Here is a 17,373-nt window from a genome sequence, read left to right on the forward strand (position 1 = left end):
AAAGTGAATGAGTTGCTGTTAACTAAAAAAAAAAAAAACAGAAAAAAAGAAAAAAGCACAAAATACTAATATTATTACCAGCTGACTCACAAAACTGAAAGTCTTATAAATTGATATACAGCGTAAATTATACCCCATTACTGACGTTCTATCCTCCCACTAAAAATATATTGAATTCTAAGGTTTATTCTAGCCAAGCATTCTTTTTAATATCAAACTTTTCTTTTGAAATAGGCTGCTAAAAACTATACAATATGCACTGAACCCTAGCTGGTAAAGTCCGAATCGGCTCAAGAGAGAATCCTATGTTGACCGTCTCAATTGCCTCAAGATGCCTTTTGTCTTCAGCATTGTAATGTCTCTCCTTCATGCAGTCCTAGCTCATACAAATTTGTAACCATATAATCTATTTGTTTTTGAAAACAAGTCACCTTCCACTATAGTAGAAGGTGGCTTATCTCATCGAAATTGACCCATTCCATTAGTGAAGCAAGTCCATGCTAGTGCTAATGGAATGCATGTGACCTCTAACAAACTTATTGGTTTTATAATCGGACTGCAAAATATCACGAAGTTTTGCTTTTTTTTGTGACGGCCATTTTGTTAATCTTTGAAAGTCGAAAAGCTGTGTCAAGGTGAAAAATTAAAGCAGTGATGACTTTATTTCACATTAGTGGAGCTTGTTTTTGATAGTCATTTTTAGGCACTATCGTTCTCGCTAAAAAAAAAAAAAATGGTCCATTGACATAAAGATGATGTGTTTCACTTACGATAAAATTTTGTTTTGCTTCAAAGAAACGTATTTCCACACTTCACTCGACAGAACCAGATTTTCCAATGTGGTTTTTGCAGCACTCACAAAGTATTTCCGTTTTCCTTAGCTTAGCAAGAGTTGGTGAAAACTGATACTGATAAAATTTCCAGACAAACGCATGTCATACTTCCCAAATAATTCAAGTTTTTGTTGATTGCCTTTTAATTTTCCAGGTTTATCCTCAGAAATTTAGAAACACACAATCTGATTTTGGCTCTCATATCCCTGGTTCTAACTCAAGGGTTTATTACATTTAGCTCTCAGTGTCCTTCAACTTCACCCATTAAGAAGATTAATAGAAATAAAGCTTCTCCAGCTAAGAAAATAATGAACAGTTGAAGGAGGAAAACTGAATGAAACACCTTTAAAATATGTGTCCATTTTTATTATTATCGAAGATAACCGAATATTAGAGGATAACTGAATTTTATTTACCGGACGCCAAAGCTAGAATTCGGAAAAAAAAAGTTTATTGAGGCTTATTTTTTGGACCGTTCAGTTGTTTTGTTTCCTACATAGTAATCTTGCTTAAGCTATAAGACGTTCAAAATCAGAATATATTCCGTATATCAATCAAGGTTTTTGTTAATAATTTATATGGAAAATTATTTTAGACATTGATATTTCAGTCTTGAAAAGTAAAGATAAATTTTAGTAGGCTTTACCAGTCGATACAATAGATGTTATATCAAACTCCAACCAAACCAAACAAGAAACTCATTTAAAACCATGAATATAACAAAACAAAACCTTGAAAATTAAGTAAATTATATTTTGACTTTGACTTTGACTTTAGATTTGCCTATTCGTACATATTATTAGTGGCAAAACAAAACACCTCAAAAATATCAGCAATAGCATATATTTCAAAATATAACAAATATTATACATATAAGTAAAGACCAAAAAGATCGGTAAAAACTTTATTATATACTGATTTTATTATGGATAAGAACTCGAAAAGGAAGAATAAATAATAGGTAGAAAAGGCTGATATGTTGCAGGATTTGCTTCTGTTATACACAGGAGGACGTTGCTGCAGATATTAAACAAAAATAGAAAAAAAAGTCTTTAAAATTGAATAGTAAAGAGTGACAGTAAAAAAACATATATTATAAGGAGGCTTCTGCCCAAGTTTTAAATACTGGGGGAGGAGGGGAATTTATCAAATAAAAGCAAGATCTGTAAAATTAATATTAGATATAATAAGATATTAAAACAAAATGTAGCATACAAAAAGTACCGAACACAATATTATAAAAATGAAGCACCATATACAATATACATTTCCGCAACCCAAAACTGCATTAATTCATGGCATGAAAACTTAAGGAAATAAAAATAAAAGATGGCACATACAATAGCAGATGAAATATCCAAGCAGATTAATCCAAGACGTTGGTCTATAGTTTCAAAGTTTGCTTTTTCGGGGAAGTAGCAATAATATTTTGTTTCTAGGTTTTTTTTTTCAGTAAATCCTTCTCTCTCTCTCTCTCTCTCTCTGTCGGTAACATTCGTTATCGACAGCTTCATTACACTCCATTTCAATCTATGCATTCTAATTAGACATTTACTACACCTTCCACTACAACAGATGACACGCGACAATAAAAGCAAAAAAAAAAACACCGAAATCATTTACCTTGCATTTTCGTTTAAACACTATTCAGGGCCCTATCAAAAGCAGCATTAATTTCATCTGGAATGAAGTTTAGTAACGTTTTAATTTCCTGTTGAATAAAAACAACTTCCGCCATCAATTCCGACTACCGAGTGCCAATTTTTATAAGTTCTGCCGTCAATTCTGACTGCCGATTAGAGATGCCTGTTAGTGTCTTTGCCAATTCTTCGCTGGAAATGAAAAATACGTTAAAGTTAATAAAAAAAATATGTCCGTTGTTTTTTTTGTATTATTGACGTTTCTTGACTTCACAAGTCCTTACAATAGCCCTACAGTGTATCTTTGTAGCTGAACTCTAGCTGTGGCTCCCAGATTACAAAGCTCAGATCAAACTATTACACAAAAAAAGAGGCTTTATAATTGGACTACAAAGGTTGAAAGTGAAATACCAATACCAAATTCTAGCCATACTTGCCAATAAAATCATGTTTACGCACGACTACCATGTCATGCTTAACCAGAGGCATACCAGCAGCACAGATAAGGAGGGAGCGACTCCCACCCAAAAGTTTCAAGGTGTCGGCTGTGGACCCATACCTAGGAATTTAGCCTATTTTTTAGCTTAAGCTAGTTTCTGTGTCAGTTTCTGTCAGTAGACTGGACGATCTTGTCTCTTTATATCCCCCCACCCCAGCTGAAAATCTAAGCTACGTCTCTGATACTCGAAGTTCGTACAAAGACAAGGCTGCAAAGACAAAAGGCTCAAAAGGCTGCAAAGACAAGGGTTCATTTGCAAATTCTCCCAAAAGAAAAGTAGCAAAGATAACTTCCAGAGTGGGCAATTTTCAAAAGAGCATTTTTTTAAAGTAATTTTTCGCGTTTCCTGAGCTGGTATACAAGAATATTTTTTTAGGTGTCCTTTCCCGAAATTTAGAAAGAAAATGCTTGTATAATATTTCATAGTCATATATCCAACAGACATAGGGGAGAGTCGGGAACCCTGGGACAAGTTTAACTTAAAGTTCAATATCTCCTAAATTTACAGTCCAATTTTCTAGTATCAAACATCAGTCTGTGGCAAAATCATTTGGCTTTTACTGGGATTTTTCTCAGATTTTTATTGCTCGCAGTAAAATTGGCAAGACTTATTTTTCAGAGGGTCCCGTTTTGTCCAAGAGTACCACTTGTGCAGGTGCTATGGGTCAGGGTGGTGGGTACTTTGGGACACCATGATGAATCAATTAAAACTTCGTATATTTTGTGGTATAAAACTGTAAAAATACAATAAACTTATTTTAAAAATTATTCAACAGAGTAGTTGGTCAAGTCTGCATCAAAGCTGCTCATCTTGGAAATGTCTTTAGTTCCGCCCGAGACCTGGGGCTAGAACTGGCAATTTCATCACTATTTCTGAGCTATCGACAAACGCTTCATCGTGCTCTTTCGGAAATGTAAACCTCCAGGCTGGAACGTTTTGTTTAAAAAAATTGACAGTGTAGCCGTCAGGTTCGGCCTGAACGACTTCACCAGTATAGAATTTCCATCCCTTTTTCCCCTTGTACTCGACTAGAACAAAGTCACCGGAACAGATACTGGAAGTCACGAAATCCTCTTTCGTCAATCGGAAATATTCAGAGCTGAACGAGCCGTCAGAATTGTCATCACGCTCAGAATCCCCCAGTCCTGCTTCATCTCCACTTTCGTCACTGAACGTCAGCAATCTTTTGGTTAGTTTTCTTCTGAATCTTCGGCTTTTTGGCAGGGTCCGCTTTATTGCTTTCCTTGAGATCCTTCTTCTCTTTTTTGCCTTCCTTTCGTTTTCTGCAGCTTGGATCGAGTCAATCACCGGTGTAGAAGTCAATATCTTGGATATTCCAGGCTTCCTGCCTGTCTTTCTGTTTGTAGCTTCCCTTCTTGGCAGGGATATAATATCTTCTGGCATAACAAACGAGGTTGAAGGGGTTGTAGTACTGGGATTCTGGCTCAACCGAAGCTCTTGCGGATCTGTTAAATTTTCGTCAACAGCGGCAGACTGACTTCCTAGCTCAGTAGTATCTTTTCGTCGCAAAACAGGAAGAAAGTCAGACTCTTGCCATACTCCAGTATTCAGCGGGGAAATTCCAGGCTTTGAAAATCCGCTAGGGATGTTTGTCTGAGAGAAGGCCTTAGGAAAAGCAGCCCCCAGTAATTGACCGATCTCACATTCCGTCACTGCTCGACCAGGGTGAAGTCTCAACCAGTTCTCCATTGTCTGTGACCAGTAAGTCTTTAAAGGTCCATAAACCAAAACGTCGAGAGGCTGCAACCTTGATGATGTGTGTGGCGGGAACGTAAGTAAATGTATTCCCTTTTCTTTGGCCAACGAAACTGCTGCGTAACTGGTGTGACTTTCATGATTGTCCATCAGAGTCAAGACAGGATTCTCAGGAGTGGACATGCGATACAAAGTACTCTAAATACAGCAAAAACAGATCCTTTGTCATCCAAATATTTTCAGGCTTGCCACTTGCTATTCCAGCAGTCTGTGGGGGGGGGGGGCTCCATCAAGAAGCTTTTCTGCAAAACGTGCTCGCGGGAACATCAGAAAGGCTGGGATAAATACTCCCATAGCATTTATGGTGCCCACCATGGTCACCCACTTTCCTCTCTCTTGGGAAGTAGTAGCAACAAGTTGCTTTACTCCATTTGGGCTCAGAAATCTTTGATACTTGGTCTGGACATTCGTGAGCCCAGTCTCATCGAGGTTGAAGATCAGGCTAGCAGGGAACTTGTATTTTGAAAACAACTCTCTAAGATCCATGTAAAAAGTGTCAACCGCAACACGATTGAAACCAAGAATTCTTTGGATACTTGCAGGTACTGGTCTTCGAAACGAAATCAAAGGATGGTTTCTAAGAAAGCCATACAATCAGTTTTTGCCTGCAGACTTTTCTGTGTCCCAGCTTGACCGATATGCAAGTCTGTTTCGTTTCGCCAGAAGCCAAGCAAGCTCTCTGGCTCTCTTCCTGGAGAGATCATAGTGCATTCGGGCTGTTTGAAGGATGTAGTCCTCAAGTTGAAGCTCCTGCTCAATCGTAAATACTCGCCTGTTGTCATAGGCGGGAGTGTAAGTAAACTCTTCTTTTTCTTCATCTGTTCTGTTACAAAACGCAGTGGCATATCTGCTAAGAGTTGACCGCATGAAATTATAAACTTCAGCAGCTGCTTGAAGTGGCATCCCATAAAGATGAGCTTCTACTGCTTTCTTCATGTCCTCCTTATTCCAGACGTAAAGTGCTTGATAAGCTTTCCTCGTTTTTGGCATTCTAAAATGAAAGGAGGAGTTTCTAGTTTATATATTAAGTTTAAGTTCTTCTGTGTTTATATATTAGGTAAGATTTAAATTTAGTTGAATAATTAGAATGTATGGAGTTTATGATTGAATATAGTTTTATGAAATATAGAAATAATATAGGATTTTGTATGATATAAAGAAAAAAAATTATAGAGTTTAGATTTGAAGTATTTGAGACTTAAATTGTAGGTTTTAGATTTGAGGTCTTAGATTTGAAGACTTATAAAGTGGTCTGGACATTCGTGAGCCCAGTCTCATCGAGGTTGAAGATCCGGAAGAAGACGTAAAGCGACTGATAAGCTTTTCTCGTTTTTGGCATTCTAAAATGAAAGAAAAAGTTTCTAGTTTATATATTAAGTTTAAGTTCTTCTGTGTTTATATATTAGGTAAGATTTAAATTTAGTTGAATAATTAGAATGTATGGAGTTTATGATTGAATATAGTTTTATGAAATATAGAAATAATATAGGATTTTGTATGATATAAAGAAAAAAAATTATAGAGTTTAGATTTGAAGTATTTGAGACTTAAATTGTAGGTTTTAGATTTGAGGTCTTAGATTTGAAGACTTATAAAGTGGTCTGGACATTCGTGAGCCCAGTCTCATCGAGGTTGAAGATCCGGAAGAAGACGTAAAGCGACTGATAAGCTTTTCTCGTTTTTGGCATTCTAAAATGAAAGAAAAAGTTTCTAGTTTATATATTAAGTTTAAGTTCTTCTGTGTTTATATATTAGGTAAGATTTAAATTTAGTTGAATAATTAGAATGTATGGAGTTTATGATTGAATATAGTTTTATGAAATATAGAAATAATATAGGATTTTGTATGATATAAAGAAAAAAAATTATAGAGTTTAGATTTGAAGTATTTGAGACTTAAATTGTAGGTTTTAGATTTGAGGTCTTAGATTTGAAGACTTATAAAGTGGTCTGGACATTCGTGAGCCCAGTCTCATCGAGGTTGAAGATCCGGAAGAAGACGTAAAGCGACTGATAAGCTTTTCTCGTTTTTGGCATTCTAAAATGAAAGAAAAAGTTTCTAGTTTATATATTAAGTTTAAGTTCTTCTGTGTTTATATATTAGGTAAGATTTAAATTTAGTTGAATAATTAGAATGTATGGAGTTTATGATTGAATATAGTTTTATGAAATATAGAAATAATATAGGATTTTGTATGATATAAAGAAAAAAAATTATAGAGTTTAGATTTGAAGTATTTGAGACTTAAATTGTAGGTTTTAGATTTGAGGTCTTAGATTTGAAGACTTATAAAGTGGTCTGGAAATTCGTGAGCCCAGTCTCATCGAGGTTGAAGATCCGGAAGAAGACGTAAAGCGACTGATAAGCTTTTCTCGTTTTTGGCATTCTAAAATGAAAGAAAAAATTTCTAGTTTATATATTAAGTTTAAGTTCTTCTGTGTTTATATATTAGGTAAGATTTAAATTTAGTTGAATAATTAGAATGTATGGAGTTTATGATTGAATATAGTTTTATGAAATATAGAAATAATATAGGATTTTGTATGATATAAAGAAAAAAAATTATAGAGTTTAGATTTGAAGTATTTGAGACTTAAATTGTAGGTTTTAGATTTGAGGTCTTAGATTTGAAGACTTATAAAGTGGTCTGGACATTCGTGAGCCCAGTCTCATCGAGGTTGAAGATCCGGAAGAAGACGTAAAGCGACTGATAAGCTTTTCTCGTTTTTGGCATTCTAAAATGAAAGAAAAAGTTTCTAGTTTATATATTAAGTTTAAGTTCTTCTGTGTTTATATATTAGGTAAGATTTAAATTTAGTTGAATAATTAGAATGTATGGAGTTTATGATTGAATATAGTTTTATGAAATATAGAAATAATATAGGATTTTGTATGATATAAAGAAAAAAAATTATAGAGTTTAGATTTGAAGTATTTGAGACTTAAATTGTAGGTTTTAGATTTGAGGTCTTAGATTTGAAGACTTATAAAGTGGTCTGGACATTCGTGAGCCCAGTCTCATCGAGGTTGAAGATCCGGAAGAAGACGTAAAGCGACTGATAAGCTTTTCTCGTTTTTGGCATTCTAAAATGAAAGAAAAAATTTCTAGTTTATATATTAAGTTTAAGTTCTTCTGTGTTTATATATTAGGTAAGATTTAAATTTAGTTAAATAATTAGAATGTATGGAGTTTATGATTGAATATAGTTTTATGAAATATAGAAATAATATAGGATTTTGTATGATATAAAGAAAAAAAATTATAGAGTTTAGATTTGAAGTATTTGAGACTTAAATTGTAGGTTTTAGATTTGAGGTCTTAGATTTGAAGACTTATAAAGTGGTCTGGACATTCGTGAGCCCAGTCTCATCGAGGTTGAAGATCCGGAAGAAGACGTAAAGCGACTGATAAGCTTTTCTCGTTTTTGGCATTCTAAAATGAAAGAAAAAGTTTCTAGTTTATATATTAAGTTTAAGTTCTTCTGTGTTTATATATTAGGTAAGATTTAAATTTAGTTGAATAATTAGAATGTATGGAGTTTATGATTGAATATAGTTTTATGAAATATAGAAATAATATAGGATTTTGTATGATATAAAGAAAAAAAATTATATAGTTTAGATTTGAAGTATTTGAGACTTAAATTGTAGGTTTTAGATTTGAGGTCTTAGATTTGAAGACTTATAAAGTGGTCTGGACATTCGTGAGCCCAGTCTCATCGAGGTTGAAGATCCGGAAGAAGACGTAAAGCGACTGATAAGCTTTTCTCGTTTTTGGCATTCTAAAATGAAAGAAAAAGTTTCTAGTTTATATATTAAGTTTAAGTTCTTCTGTGTTTATATATTAGGTAAGATTTAAATTTAGTTGAATAATTAGAATGTATGGAGTTTATGATTGAATATAGTTTTATGAAATATAGAAATAATATAGGATTTTGTATGATATAAAGAAAAAAAATTATAGAGTTTAGATTTGAAGTATTTGAGACTTAAATTGTAGGTTTTAGATTTGAGGTCTTAGATTTGAAGACTTATAAAGTGGTCTGGACATTCGTGAGCCCAGTCTCATCGAGGTTGAAGATCCGGAAGAAGACGTAAAGCGACTGATAAGCTTTTCTCGTTTTTGGCATTCTAAAATGAAAGAAAAAGTTTCTAGTTTATATATTAAGTTTAAGTTCTTCTGTGTTTATATATTAGGTAAGATTTAAATTTAGTTGAATAATTAGAATGTATGGAGTTTATGATTGAATATAGTTTTATGAAATATAGAAATAATATAGGATTTTGTATGATATAAAGAAAAAAATTATAGAGTTTAGATTTGAAGTATTTGAGACTTAGATTGTAGGTTTTAGATTTGAGGTCTTAGATTTGAAGACTTATAAAGTGGTCTGGACATTCGTGAGCCCAGTCTCATCGAGGTTGAAGATCCGGAAGAAGACGTAAAGCGACTGATAAGCTTTTCTCGTTTTTGGCATTCTAAAATGAAAGAAAAAGTTTCTAGTTTATATATTAAGTTTAAGTTCTTCTGTGTTTATATATTAGGTAAGATTTAAATTTAGTTGAATAATTAGAATGTATGGAGTTTATGATTGAATATAGTTTTATGAAATATAGAAATAATATAGGATTTTGTATGATATAAAGAAAAAAAATTATAGAGTTTATATTTGAAGTATTTGAGACTTAAATTGTAGGTTTTAGATTTGAGGTCTTAGATTTGAAGACTTATAAAGTGGTCTGGACATTCGTGAGCCCAGTCTCATCGAGGTTGAAGATCCGGAAGAAGACGTAAAGCGACTGATAAGCTTTTCTCGTTTTTGGCATTCTAAAATGAAAGAAAAAGTTTCTAGTTTATATATTAAGTTTAAGTTCTTCTGTGTTTATATATTAGGTAAGATTTAAATTTAGTTGAATAATTAGAATGTATGGAGTTTATGATTGAATATAGTTTTATGAAATATAGAAATAATATAGGATTTTGTATGATATAAAGAAAAAAAAATTATAGAGTTTAGATTTGAAGTATTTGAGACTTAAATTGTAGGTTTTAGATTTGAGGTCTTAGATTTGAAGACTTAGATGAGAATTAGTAGAGTTTATTTTATGAAAAAAAAAATTGAGTAAACCTTTAGGGAATGTAGAAATAGTATAGGATTTTTATGAAATTTTAAATTATAGATTTGAAGTCATTTTTTAATGATTGTTGGAATTTATTTTAAACTAGTGAAATTTATTTTATGTCTTGAGGGGGATGCTATTGGCCTGGATTGTAAAGTATTCTATTTTTGGTAGTTTTTTTAGGATTGTTGTACCTACCTAATAACACAAGGCCCATCGAGAGTAAAAAACCAATAAAAGAAGTCAACATAAGACGAGAAGCATACTCTTGAAAGTTCTCTAGGCTAAAGCAATCAAGGGTACCCTGAGACACAATGAACTGAACCTGTCCCAGTGTACCCTGGAAGTACCCTAACGGCGTCCCAGAGTACCCTAACAGTACGAACTTACGAAAAAAAAAATTAAATCAGCCACTAGATGGCAGAAGAACACAACAAAATTTATACCATCGAAAAGTTCATAAATTTCTCTATCTAATGGACTCTAAGCAATTTTCTAGAAGCTGCTTACCTAAGAGTACCGTAGAATTTCGCAAAGCAAAAATGTTTTTCGATACCACATAAAAAATTCTTACCTAGATTTTGTGATAGAAAGTTGCACATGCGACTATTATACTTCATCCACAGAGAGTCCAAGAGATAACGTTTGAGTTGTGAGTAGCGGCAGATTTTTAGCTCAAAGTTTTCTGTCAAAAGTACACGTGTCTCGACAGACCCGCGTCCCAACGCACCCGACTCTCCCTTAGATTTAGTAAAATAAAATTCGATAAACTAAACAATTTTTGAATCCTATAGTTCCTCTATTCTATTGTACATTTCATCTTTATTAACAGCATTTATGGTACTAAATTTAATCACAAAGTTTATAATTCCAAAAATGTTTAATAAATTGCGAAAATTATAATACCGATGGATTGTTATGTTTATAAGGCTTAATAGCAGTAAGCTTAAGCATGTGGCAAAAGTAACTATGAAATATCGGCCTAGCGCTGGATTTAGAATTGAATGGTATGTTTTTATCTTATTTCTATAAAAAAAAAAAAACCACATCGTCTTAATCGATATGGCTAAAAGTTTATCACCAAAAGTAATTAATGGTGATTTCAAGAAATAGCCGGAATCCCCTCGACAAGGGCTTCGGATAGAAATGGATAATTCAACATTTGATTTCCCAAAGTTCCCTATTTTACAACAACGAAGAAATCACCTTTTCGCATGGGAAGCAGTTATGAGTCTCCATTTTTTTTCATTTATGCAACAAGATGGCCAGTTTTCTCGATAATTTGGCAAAAGATATCCCTCTATTAGGAGACATGAGTGAGCAGATCTAAGATATGTAATTGGATCTTGAACAAGAATTGTTTATCATGAACATAAAAATCTTCCCTTTAAATATAAAAATAAATAAATCCACTCCTTATTATCCAGATCTTCTTGGATGAACCCTTCCACAGAAACTATAATTGCTATAAATTGCGATGGGAACCTAATAAAAAAGGAAAAAAGAAAGAAAGAAAAATTCAAACTAAAAACGCTTGTTTCTACTAAAAAACAACAACCCCATCTAATGTCAAATAGGACGAACATGACATTAATCATAAAAACTGAAATGAGATGATATTTATCGTCAAATCAGTGGTGATAAAATATATGTAAAAAGAAAACGCATAGACAAAAACCAGAATAGCGCATAAAGTAAAATAGGTCAAAGAGAACACCAAAATATATCTTATATAGAAAAATTATTCTTTTATTCCGTTTTACAAGATTTTATTTAATTTTACTTTGCCAAGAAAGAACTATAAGTTCATTTGTTTAAACTTTATATGTGAAGGGGCCAAATGTACTTCCATTGGGCATCACACCCTTAGAGTTAGGGAAGTATCGATAGCCAGTGTGGTCTTGGAGATTATTTGCTGAAAATTAGTGTGAAAAAAAAACTATCCCTATATACCTTTGGGTTTGGGAGTTTGCCATTGTCCAAAACAGCTATCGTACAGGAAGAAAACTGCCGTCTATTTCATTTTCAGGTAAACTAGGGTACTAGAATCAGAAAACCACTATTATGACAAAACTTGAATTCCTTAGAATAAGAAATACTTTTAAACAATAGATTTTTGTTAACCTTACCCCCTAGATTTAAAAAGTCTATTTTGTCTCCCCCCCCAACTCATAAATTTTCATGAATTGACACAACAAGAGGGTCAAAGACCCAAGAGTAAAAGAACTTTTACTGATGCCCAACAGTAAAAGAACAATGAGGCAGGGGTGTTAATTATGAGAGGGAAATTGCCATCCTCTCACCTTAGACTTTGATAAACACTGTTTGGCAGGTATTTTCTTATCGAAAATGCTTATTTCGGGATTTACATTGAAAAAATGAGAAAACAAAATAATCCCCTCCCCCCAAGATTTTGAAAAATACATCCCTTCCTCAATAAAAAATGTGAGCTCATTTTAATTCTCTATATTTTAATCCAATGCAAACTCTACTCAGGTCTTTTACATAGACATCTACTCTCTAAAAATTATGAACTGAAATATCTTACCAACTTGGTTGGACTCCAAGTTGTCTGAGATTGCCACAAAGTGTACATGAGTGAGAAGCGTAAAGCAGCTGTAATCAGAACATGATGCTCTTACTTTTCCAGGATAAGATAGTCACGCGTGTGACCATCCAGTTCCTTCGAATTGCTATTTGAATATCTAAGGCCCTTTTTGAGGAAGAAAAGAGACCACTTTACATAAAATTGTCACGTTCTAGGATATTGATCCGTGATTCAGTAATTTTTGCGTCAGCCATTGATCCTATCGGACACAAATTTTGCCAATATTTGATGCACCGATGCTATCGAACAAAATTTTTCAAATTATCAATTTATTGATGGTAGCGATCAAAAATTTTCGAATTATTGAAAGGATTCACATCTGAACCGCTAGATAAAAACTTGTATTTGAAATTCTTTGGACCAAAGAAAGTCAATTCACAAAATATCTGCTTGTCTATAGACTTTAGATAAATTTAACCTTATGGATTCGTTAACTATGAAATAACAACAAGAATACAAATAAATAAAGTTTTTCTGACTTAGCATGCTGATGAGGTTAACAAAAAGTCGAGAAGCAGATTTAGGATCATAACTAATTTATACATCATGAATGGATTAGCTGTGAGTTAGTTCAATTCGATTTTTTTTTAAATTGACAATAGGGTCACCATTTCTGCTAATTAGTACTTTAAAAAAAACTTCAAAAAATAAGTTTTCAAATGAAACCCAAAACATACAGAAATTGAAACAAATAATAATTTTAAATATAAGCGATATTATTAATGGCCTTAACAAGTACCAGTCGCTGGTTCCAAGAATGGTAACCTAATCCTTTAGTAAAATAGTAGAATACATCATTTCCTTTTGTAAAATAGTTTGAATAATGAAACTAAAAAACTGATTGAGAGATTGCCAGCTTCGTGGAGTAAAAAAAACGTGGAGTAGAAAAAGTTAGGAACAAGGAAAGGATACATGTAGTCAAGATGAAAAAAATATGTATGAACCTCTCTGTTTTTCCTCAAAGCTTAAGGAGCACCTTTTACTAAAATTTGATAAACCTATCATTAAAACCTGAAATATACAGACCTTTCAATGAAAGATTCAACACTGAAGATCCTTTCTGTGTATTTTTCTGACATTAAAAAACCAGTTATTATGAAGCTATATGGTTTTTCAGAATAGTCCTACTGACTTTGCTCTCTTTTATGTTGAAAATAATTTGTGGATTTTTCGATGCCAATCTTGTGTCTGATTGGCTTTTGAAGCCCAAGAGTGTTCCGTCGTCATATAAAATAACATAGCAACGTCTCCAGTTTCTTATGTGCTCTCCTGCAAAATAGACTATTGTCAAGTATGTTTGATGCATTTAATTAAGATTGTCTCGTAACTTTAATGTATTTTTATTCACACACCGGATAACAATAAGCAAAACGAAAAGCAGCCTATAAATGAATCAACATGGAGAACCATAAAAAATAACCAGCTGATAAAATAAAAAATTGGTAGAATTAAAAACTGAAGCGCCAAACATACTCATTCCAAAATCGAGCCACTCACCCTAAATCAACGATTGACAAATGATGATACTACTTTAACCTGGGGTGGCTTGAAGCATAAAGGCCAAGAGGGGAGTGTTAAGATCTTATAAACGGCTCTTAGATCACATTATACAGTTGTGAAATATCATTATAACTTAATCTTTTATCCTTTATACTATCTACAGAGGGGAACAAGTAGCTAAAATGTAATACATAATGTTCAAATGCTTAAGTAAGGATAGCTATATTTGTATTCACCTATTCTTCAAAGTGGACCACCGCTAGACAATCTAGTTTGAGTCAATGGCATCAGTGAGGTCCTTCTCATTTTCCAACAACAAGAGGGAATCTATTCAAGAATTAGCCATGGGAGTTCTCTGCAAATTCTTAACAAACTTGAGCTTGTTAAATGGTCTTTCGGCAGCCGCAACTGCAACAGGTGCTATCAAAGCTAATTCCCATGGGTGAAGAGCTTGCTTAAGCTGATGTTGCCGATAATTTTCTTCATCTAGTACTTTTCCGATGCTTGTAGCCCAGTGGCAAAACTGAAACAGAACTTTCAGCTCTACTTCAAATCTAGTAGAATCTGGAGGTTTTTCCTGATTTGGAAAAAGCGTTCTTGTTAGCTCAATATCTTTTTTTTAGTATTGGCATTGGCTCTCAATATTTTTTTTTTATAAAGCTTTTTGTGACCTTATACTATAACCCTTCAAAAATATATCAATGATTTTTGCTTCAGGGCGTCGTTTCTGAACTGAAAAGAATATGCAAGGATCTATCATTAAAGAGGGGTAGGTCGAAAAAAGAGGTATATTGTTACCACTGATGGCTTAATGGCTTAATGTATCGGCTTATTGCTTAATGTTTTGTATTTTCATTTTATGTTTCATTTTGTGTATTATTGTTTTTGTTACTTTGATTACTACTAAAATTTAGCAGCTGTAATGTTTTTTGGATTTAACATACAATAAAATTTAGGAAAAGCAAGAAATCTATATTTTTATGGGTTGTTCTCTTAGGACAGAATTAAGAATACTATGTTCAGAGAGAAGAATACTATGGGTTAATGAATCAAAGGCTTTGCAAACATCCAGGAATAAAGTAAAATGAATCAAAAGGGACTTTGGTGCAAAGTGAATACAATTTAACAAAACTGCACAAGCATAAATAACTTTATTTGAACACTGAAGTGAAAATCGCGAAGCAAATATTTAGAAATAATAAAATTACTAAGACAAGAAAGCATCGTCTAATCAAAAACTTCACTATAAAACGACTAAAAATTTGGCTAAAAACTATCCAAGTAATGTTGGCTAGATTACCTCATGTCCAATCCTTATTTAACATAATAACTCGTGCGTGCTTATGACTATTCTGGAAAATACCATACTGAAAGGAGAGGTTAATAAGTTTCGTTGAAGGAGAAAAATAATGCAATTAAGCATGGAGTTAGTTACTTAATTAGGAATATTATCAGGGCCATGTGACAAGAAATTGTTCAATCGCATTAAATTCTAGTAATTCCTATATCAGACGCTGGTTCCAAGAAGGGTGACCTAATTCAAGGTGGCCCAAAATAAGACCTTAGTTTGGATTATGAAAGAGAAGAACTAACAGCAGGAGTAGGGTGGTCCTTATTTTTTCCCTTCAGAATTATAAACCTCCCACCCTGCCATTTTTGTCTACATCAAAATTTAACAACATGGGCAAAAATTTTCAAAATTGGTCAATATTTAGGGTATGCTCAATTCAAGTGAAGTTTAGCATAAGTAGTAACCTATCTAGTACTTTCACCAGTGATTTCAGGGGTGTTATACTCCATATGCACCATATACACTACAGTTTCACGTACACAAGCCTGAGGCATAGATATGTATGTAAGTTTCGAATGAATTGGGGTTACCAGGGTCATTTGCAAAGAGGTAGCGTTTCTATAGAAGCTATAGTAATTTAAAATATCATGTGGAATTTGCTTGAAGGTATATACTTTGCGTACGTGCCCGTACCAGACAGGTTGATTATAATCTGTTCTACTTCAAGTTTTTTCTGGCACGATTAACTGAATTTCTATTTCATGATAAACAAGTTTTTTTTTTAGGTTAAATCAATGTTGGAAAAACCGGTGTATCTTTTTTAGAATCTATATTCAACTTTCATATTTGATTCTCAATCAGTTTTGACATTAGTATGAGAATTGAATTCAAAGAGAATAGTTTTTATTTTCAAGGATATTAGTAGAGGAAAAAAAATGAGGGGTGCTTGTACATTATTGGAGATTAATGATGGAGCTAACAACAGTGATGTAATTACTTCTTTAGTTTACGAGATTTGCGAATTTTTTTTGCGAAGAGGTATTAGTGTAAAAGTATTGCGATGGTTAAGAATGCCTCACGGGGTAATTAAAGAATGGGGTGCTTACATCAGATACTTAATAGATTTGACGATTACAAGAGACATTGCTAGAGTCAAATTTATTTGGTGTTGGTGATATTATGACCCTCCAAGTCCCCTGGGGAAAGGGCTGCACAGTGTATCGGTATCGGACGTATTATTTTTGGGCGTATTGCTATCGCAGGTATCTATACAGATTTTTAGTAGCTCGTATAAAATATATTACTCATATCTACGTTCTTCATATAAATTCAACCATCAGCAAATTCTATTTTAAATTTAACCGGATTAATTTCAAATCTGATTAAACTCTTAAAAAAAAAAGCCAGTCCAGGATATAGCCTAAGCTATCTATATTTTAAATACGATGCATAAAAAATAACACAATTTGGTCTGTTTGATATTTATTCAGAATATTAATGAGGGCGCCGTTCCCCCCTCCCCAAAACCAAAGCTCAAGTATTATAAAATAAACATAAAAGTTTTTGTCTTTTTCTATTGTTAAAGTAAATATTTTAAATATTCTAGGCTTAAATTTCAATCTGAATTACATCTTAAAAATTTACTCCAGACGTATATGGAGTATCATTTATCTCTATTTTAATTAATATGCATAAAAAAATAACAGACTTTTGACTATTAGGTCAATTTGATATTAATTTTCAATACGATGAATAAAAAAACACAATTTTGACTATTAGGTCCGTTTGAAATTTATTCAGAATATTAATGGGGGGGGGGGCCATTGCCCAACCCCAAAAACAAAGCTGAGTTAGTATAAAAAATTCTTATTTCTTTTTAAATTATAAACATCACGATTTTAAAAATTATAGGATTAAATTTCACACTTATTAAATTCGTAAAAAAAACGACAGTACTATATAGAGCATAAGCTATCGATATTTGAAATAAGATGCATAAAAAACACACTTTTGACTCTTAGGACCGGTTGTTATTTATTAAGAGTATTAAAGTGGGCACTGTTCCCCCTCCCCAGAACCAAAGCTCACACAGGATAAAAGAAA

The 17,373-nt window shown here is 32.9% G+C and overlaps 1 long non-coding RNA gene across 4 annotated transcripts in view; it reads right to left on the reverse strand.

Annotated features, from left to right (window-relative positions):
- Positions 1-1,666: 1,666 nt before the first annotated feature.
- Positions 1,667-17,373, reverse strand: part of LOC148940903 (uncharacterized) — a 41,232-nt gene continuing 25,525 nt past the window's right edge. For all 4 annotated transcript variants that reach the window (XR_016143337.1, XR_016143335.1, XR_016143338.1 and 1 more), the window contains 2 exons: positions 13,506-13,748; positions 1,667-2,665 (listed from right to left, as the gene is read on the reverse strand). This is a non-coding gene — a long non-coding RNA (uncharacterized LOC148940903). The remainder of the gene's footprint in view (positions 2,666-13,505; positions 13,749-17,373) is intronic.

Source organism: Artemia sp. Qi Xiang Cuo, chromosome 19, assembly GCF_049724085.1.
Source record: "Artemia sp. Qi Xiang Cuo chromosome 19, ASM4972408v1, whole genome shotgun sequence".
Taxonomy (NCBI): Eukaryota; Metazoa; Arthropoda; class Branchiopoda; order Anostraca; family Artemiidae; genus Artemia; species Artemia sp. Qi Xiang Cuo.